Genomic DNA, 7,441 nt, shown 5'->3' on the forward strand with positions numbered 1-7,441 from the left:
ATTTCAAAACATGTTCAAAACCTCTTGATCTTGCTCCCAGAACAGTGATGGAGTTCAAGGTTTAACTCTAAATAATAACTCTAATCCGGCAGGCTTTAGAGGGGGAAAAAAAAATGATTGGCAGATTAAGCTGCCATTAGCGGGGACGAGGCTTGGAAACAACATTAGAGGCAAAGTGCGAACAAAACCAGGATATTCACTTTTGGTGGGGGCAAAACCAAGACTTGGAACACTAGCATCTTACCTGTGATGACCTTTATTTCTCAATAATAACATTTACCGGTGTGTAGTACATCCTCACCACCCCGACAGACACACACACACTCAATAATTGCCCCTCAATAGATGGTTTTTTTTCTCTACTCATGAATATTACGCTTCTTCATTTTGCTGGATAGGCATTTATGGATAGACACAATTATTCAGAACAACATTGCTTGTTTATTTATTTTTTTGCTTTATAATTCTGCTTTTATTTAAAAAAAAATCCACGCTTCGGTTTGTAGCTCAGATTTTATATGCAGTGTATTTCTGCTGTCTAATAGTCGAAGAACTTAATCTGATGCCTTTTTTCTGTCTAGCGGGCGTTAGCAACAGAAAATGCGATGTGACAAGCACCTTCAAATTGTCACAGCCATCGTGCTCTGTGATTCACATTGAGTAGCGAAAATTTTGTTTTCGTATAAACATATCATATTGGAATGAAAGTACACTTTTTTTCCACATACAAAAACATCTTTACAATGTAATACATTTTCTTTGGTTTGCTTCTACGTATGTCCCCCAATTTGTTATTATTATTTTTTTTAAATTTGTTATTCTCAAGAAATTATAGTATTTGAGCGTAGTTCAATGTTCTTTTTTTCACATTACATTTGTCAAATATATTTAATTCTGTTTTCCTCATCAAAATGATTTGAGATACTAAATAATAGATCATAAAATGGGTTCTCATCCTCTTTGGCTTGTAGTTGCAGTGATGTGTGATCAACCACTGCTTGCCAAGTGTGAAACTCCGCATGCGTGTCTGCTTAGTGGTCATGATGCGTATATTGCCGTATAACCTTTCAGCATTACACGAGCCCACCTTGGCCTCTGTAACCGGAGACCAGGCAGACTTGTACCGTTCAAGATCATCGACAGAGACTTAAAATAGAGAGCCACAAAGATGACATCGAAGCCCGAGCAACCAAAAATAGTTTGAGCTGGGCCAGTTCATGATTCAAAGTGTTACAAGGGTTCAAAGAGGTTACATGATTTGGTTGATGAGTTTTTAAAGTTGTCTTTAAAGCCGACGTTTAGTTAACAAGGTCTTATTACGATTGCGATTTTCTACCACAAGTTTCTATTGCTGATGTTGGAATTTAAAAAAAAAGCATGTTATGCATCCCAATTAAGTCAGTGAAAACCTCATTCATATTCTTCATTTTAATATTAGTGCTTAAGAAGCCTTGAGGATCAGTTTAACTCATTTAATCCTCAAAATTTCCACCAGAGAAAAGCTCTCAACTCCAGCGTTTTTCTGGATTTTGACTGATTTTGCGAGGCCAACAGAATATTGTGTTGCTATTAAAACACAGAGCTATGAGGCAAAAAAAAAAAAGGCTAAGACGTATAAATACGTCTTTGGGAGGCGGGGACTACGTTTTTGAAAACGTATACGTATGTCTTATGGATTGAATGAGTTAATATTCTGTTCTCGGGATTTGAACTTCGGGCCCTGCGGCTAGGTGCTGTTAAAGTATTCAACCACATCAAATTTACGGTAACGCTCTCAATTTTTTCCACACAATGCTAAATGCAAAAAAGACGTACTTATCCAATATAATCAAACATCCAACAGAGGGAGTGGATCCGCAGAAGAAATATTGCAGACTCGCCTCTGTGTTGGAGCGGCAGAGTGTTAAACGAGTCTCACACATGACTTCACACCTTCCTCGTGCTTCACTTTATGACTTCATACCTGTTCAATGGTCATGTGCCCAAGCTTTATCTTCCTAAGATGCATGAACACAATATCACTTGCTCTAAAGAAGCACTCCATTATCTTTTTTTAATATACATTTATGTGCGCTTAGTGGTGTTGTTGCCATGGGCAACCACACATATTACATGGCAGACTGCCTCCCAGGCAAGCAGGCCAAGACGAAACCCCCATGGCAAGTAAATCCTCCGGATCCGCATTTTCGGCTACCTGCATTGAATGACTCATTGAGGTTTTATAACTCTCCTGCTGGAAAAGAAAGACTTTCCTTTGAGAGGCAACCGCAAGATCATTTGGGTCACGACCGGGTAGATGGGATCAGGTCACTGTAAGCCGCGTTTGACTTCATCTGCATATTTAGGAACGCATACACACAGAATTGTCGCCTTGTTGCTTGTTTTGGATTGGATTGGTTCATTCTGATCAGGCTTTCGTTTCAAAATCTGGAGGTGGAACGGCGAAAGCTGCGTCACCTACGGAAACAGTCGTTACATCATAGCATTTTCCACCGCACAGCGCCAACATGGCTCGGTGCTGCTCTTCCATCCATCAATTTTCTATACCGCTCGTCCTTATTATAGTTGTAGGCTGGCTTCGGCCCATCCCACCTGACTTTTGGTGAGAGGCTGAGTTCTCACTCGACAAGATTACGTCCAAGCCCTGCTTAAAAAGGAATTCCGTCTCAAGGAAGGGGAAGCGGTGGTTTATATCACGATGGTGATATTTCTTCTGCTTGAGACCAAGCATAAATAGTACCTCCTAGTACCTGGTAATATGAGCCATTGTGAGCTGAGTAGGTTGCATGCACGCAAACGGGGACGACTGTGATTGAACGCCGGGGCAAAGCAAAGTGAGCAGTACCTTTTAGTAGTCTTAATATCTTTCTGCGACTCAAGCGGCATCGCAAGACTACAGGTGTCTGAAGCTCACTCAAACCACTTATTTAACAAAATGCTGCTGTTGGTGACGGCCAGGTGTAACGCTCGCGGCGGCCGCGGCAGCGCGAGTCATTTCAGTGTTTTACAGGATGGAGACATCAATAATGCAGAAGCTTCCCCTTTCGCCACAAAGCTCAGCAGATGAAACTGAGAGCTTTGCTGTGCTTGTGTTTGCGCGGGTGCGTGGCTGCTGCATCATTGATGTCCACTTAACCAGCAGTCTACTGTATATGACCCGAGGAAATCTACACTTATATGCCCTTTGCACACAAACACACACAATTGGCAACAGGAATTGGCAATAGAAAGAAATCTCCAGAGGCGTTGATGGATCAAACTCAAAAGAAAATCAGTTATATTTCAAAAGAGACCGCAAGTGTCATACAACATTTTATTTGAGAATGGATCTCGAATATTTCAAAGTGTAAATCACTCAAAGCGATTTGGTCTGAAAAACAAACATTGTGTTCACCGGAGCACACGCGGCGTCATTACAAGGAGTCTGCTTTCAAATAGAAAACCAGATTAGACGTGGGGCTAAAAGACATCAAGTGCGCCGCAGGCATGGTTGCATGTCACAGGCAATAGACGCTGTCATCAGTTATGCGCTTCCTTCAAGCCAGGGCAGGGTGTCGGCTATCTTCTTAAAACAATGACGACAAATGACACCCCCGCTGTGATGTTCGCCATTTCGCACGGCGCTAAACGGAAGAGACACAGACTTGTAACTATGACGTGACTGAAAACCTTCCTGGGTCACGCTGATGGGGGTGCGTGTGACCCTGGGGAACATGCTCCCCCCCCCCACACACCATATTACAATAAAGTGTAATTGCACATCCACTCCAGTAGTTGGCAGTGGCGCTCTCCTTGCCGATTATATTATGAGTATTAACTTTGCGGGGTAGGTTTGTTTTTTTTACGAAAATTCTATTATTTATAGTTGCGGCGGAGAGTGTGTGGTGGGGCCGTGAATTGTTTTCATCTTGCTAGGGGCGGCGTAAGAGAAAATAATTGAGAAGCACAAACTGAACAGAATGAGCGGCATTGTAATGAATGGACAAGGAAGTTGGTCCAAACTGTGGTTAAAATGTCACGTATCATTTAGTGCATTGCTTGCAGATAAATGTTAACAGCTAGCACACAGGAAGGAAAACCCCCCCGTGAGCTGCAGTGGCAACCTGCCCACCCTCTCAGCACTCATCAGCTTAGTGAAAGGCCAAGAGGAATGAGGGTGGTGATTTATGGGCTAAAAATAGTAACCCTGTCTAGCCTAACACCTCCAGTCCAGATAGATGATAACTCCAGTTTGTTCTCTACTGACTAACCTTTTAAACTTTAGTTCCGCTTGTCTGAGTAGCTGAAAGGGAGCATCAGCAACCAGCTTGTACTCAGTGTTTTTTTTCCTAAGTGTATAGGATTAATGCTCTTGCAGACTTTTCGCGTGCACGCGTCTGCGGACTTGAGAAAAAATGGGACATAATGTGACGTATAACTGAATTGTGAAGCTCTGCAGTGTCATAAAATTGACAGAAGTACATATATGGCAAAGTGAAACTTAGAATTTCGTCATCATGTTATAAAGTGCTGTATTAATTAGCGTACACACTAACTGTTTCAATGGGCAGCAAATGTGGGATTATCAGTCAATAAGCCATAAAATACATATTTGAGAACTGGAAAATTAATAATATGGTTTGTGTGGAGAATCTGAATATCCTCATGAGTTCCTTAAACCGTGTGTTGCAGTTATTTGGTTTGGCTAAACTTAGTTGTTGACCGTTAATAGAAACTTAAGCAGGAGTTTATTACCAAACCATATTTCAAAGTGTTATGCATGAAACAATATGAAATATTGTTTTTGCTATTTATTTCCTGTGGCAGTAGTAGTAATAGTCGTAGTACGGTTGTGGGTAAATCCCGGCTGACATTTTCGAGAAATGCGGTATATCCTGTTCTGATTGACAATCACAGTGGAACATATCACATACAACTTTCACATTCACGTGTAAATTTATGGACAGTGAAGAGTTTAGAATTCACTTAATTTATGGTATACCAAGCAGCCGAAAAAAAAAATGAACAGGGTACTTCTCATCCCTACGGCAGATGTGCTAACCTCTCTCCAGTTTGGTCACCTCAGCAGAATTATGATGTGTCCTAATGTCAGTGTTTTGCGTTATTCAAACTCGCTTGCCCACCATCATTGTACCAAACGCAAGTTTATCTCCGAGTTTTAAATATCACTTTATACGACAAGGGAAGCCATTTAAGCATTCGCAATCATGTTAAAATCTGGTGTCAGGAAGACTCTCCTGTCACCTCCCCTTCAATTGTCACTTCTTAATGAGAGCTGAAAAAAATAGTTTAAGTGCAGGAAATGCAGTTGTGAATTTGAGGCTCAAACGATACAAAGCGATAAAGTGACATCGTGACAATGAGTGTGTTTTATGTTATTCACGCGCAGGCTGCAAACGCCGCACCAGGTGGTTCTCTTTTGACTCTGTGGGATGCAAGCGGCTTGTATTCGTTATTCCTCGTCTTTGATGCTCATCCAGCACTTGATTCAATGAAATAAAAGTGCTACCTCTACAGTTGACGAGATTTAGTATAACAGAACCAAAGTCCGTTAGTCACGTTCACGTTCAAGTTGCTTTCCAATACTCTGCATAATGTGTTTTTTTTGTTGTTGTTGTTTTTTTTTTTTTTTTTTTAAATAAGCCTGTTTGACGTTTGACACAGTCAAACGGTTAGTAATCGGACAGTTAGATGAATCGCCGCTGATATTCCCGTATAACCTTCACATATTCAGACTGAAGTATCCACTCCAATAAATCAGCATACCATTTTTATTTAACAACACTTGACACTTGAGTTCTTGATGTAGAAATGAGGTGAAGTGCTCTGACGAGCTCCAAAATGTTACGTCATGCAAAAAATGTGTAAATGTGACAAAAAATGTAAAAAAAATAAAATAAAAAAATTAACTCTCCCTTCTGATGCAAAGTCCCTACTCCGCATCACTCCGCCAAGCTTTTCATTAACAAAGCTGCCTGATGTCCTGTTTGCTAATGAAGCTGGATTGGCGAGTGCGGCCAATTAGCCGACATCAATGGGCTGACCCCCATGTCTCCAATTCATCTCGACCTCCTGCAAGCTTTAGATTAGTGCCTCGCTTTCCACGGTCTTTGGCTTTTACACATTTAGATGCCTATTAACACAATGACAAAAAATGCAGAGCGTAATTCAGACAAAAAACATTATTATGTATTTTCATGACAAAAAGTGTACTTGAAAGTCTTAAAGTTTCTCCAAAATGGAGGGGGCGTCTTATAATGCCTTATGCAGGCACCCGAGTTCCAAAATCTGCAAATGTTGTTATGGGACTTTGATGAGCGCTCCGCTTGGGAGCATTTCCGGGCAGCGCTCTGCTTATATAGTGCAAAGGTGGACGTGGCTGAGGAGAGTATGCGAACGTTAAAGGGCTAGCACGCCCATGACCCTCGTGAGGAGAAGCGCAACAGATAATGGATGTATGGATGGACAACAAACTGAAAGAGCGTGTGGGCACAAGTCATCGTCACTATCAACCATCTTCTAGGCTGGCTTTTAACAGCCCCTCAGCGTGCTCCGTTTTCCCGGCGCCGCTGCTGTGGTAGGCCGGTGCCACACAGTCGCTCTTCAATTTCCTGTGAGTCTGTAATCGAGGGAGAGGAGCTGGAGTGGTTGAGATGCTCGTGTGCTCGTCGGGAGAGAAGACATAGTCGTGGACAATAATTTGTGTGATGTCGAATCGCTTATGTTCATTGAGGTTACCGGTTTCATTTTGTGCGCATTACACCTCCCCACTAGTCAGTCTTGAAATAGGTGCTCGCAAATTATCCAGACTTTTTACACCTGCCACATTGCCTCATAAATTCATTTTGGTGATTAACATCATGGAACGGATTCATGCGCGAGTATGATTAATTATTAATTGCTAATTAAAATTTAACACGTAATGGCCCTATATTTAATGGTGTGACCTCCAAAGCGGATCTTGCCTAAAGTGATATAATGAGGAGTTTGTCTGGAAAATATGCCCCCAAGTCCAACAATGCTTGGAAAATGTAAGATGTTCAAAAGGGAAGTCTGTTTGTTTTTTTTTTTTGTTTTTTTTTCCTAATGATGCCACCACTTTCATCCACCTTATGTCATATATATATATATATCTATATCTATCTATCTATATATATATATATATATATATATATATATATATATATTTATATATATATATTTATATATATATATATAGACAATATATATATATATATATATTATATATGTATTTATATATATAATATATATATGTTATATATAATATATTTATATATTATACATTTATATATTTATATATATATAATATATTTATATATTATATATTTATATAATATATTTATTTATATTATATATATATATATATATTATATATTTATATATATTTATATATATTATATATATTTATATATATTGTTGA

At 39.8% G+C, this 7,441-nt stretch overlaps 1 protein-coding gene across 1 annotated transcript in view; it reads left to right on the plus strand.

Annotated features, from left to right (window-relative positions):
* prkcaa (protein kinase C, alpha, a) overlaps nt 1-7,441 on the plus strand; it is a 76,276-nt gene that overhangs the window by 29,084 nt on the left and 39,751 nt on the right. The gene's annotated exons all lie outside the window — the stretch shown is intronic.

Source organism: Idiotropiscis lumnitzeri, chromosome 8 (assembly GCF_059441095.1).
Source record: "Idiotropiscis lumnitzeri isolate Australia: NSW breed Sydney's pygmy pipehorse chromosome 8, RoL_Ilum_1.0, whole genome shotgun sequence".
NCBI lineage: Eukaryota > Metazoa > Chordata > Actinopteri > Syngnathiformes > Syngnathidae > Idiotropiscis > Idiotropiscis lumnitzeri.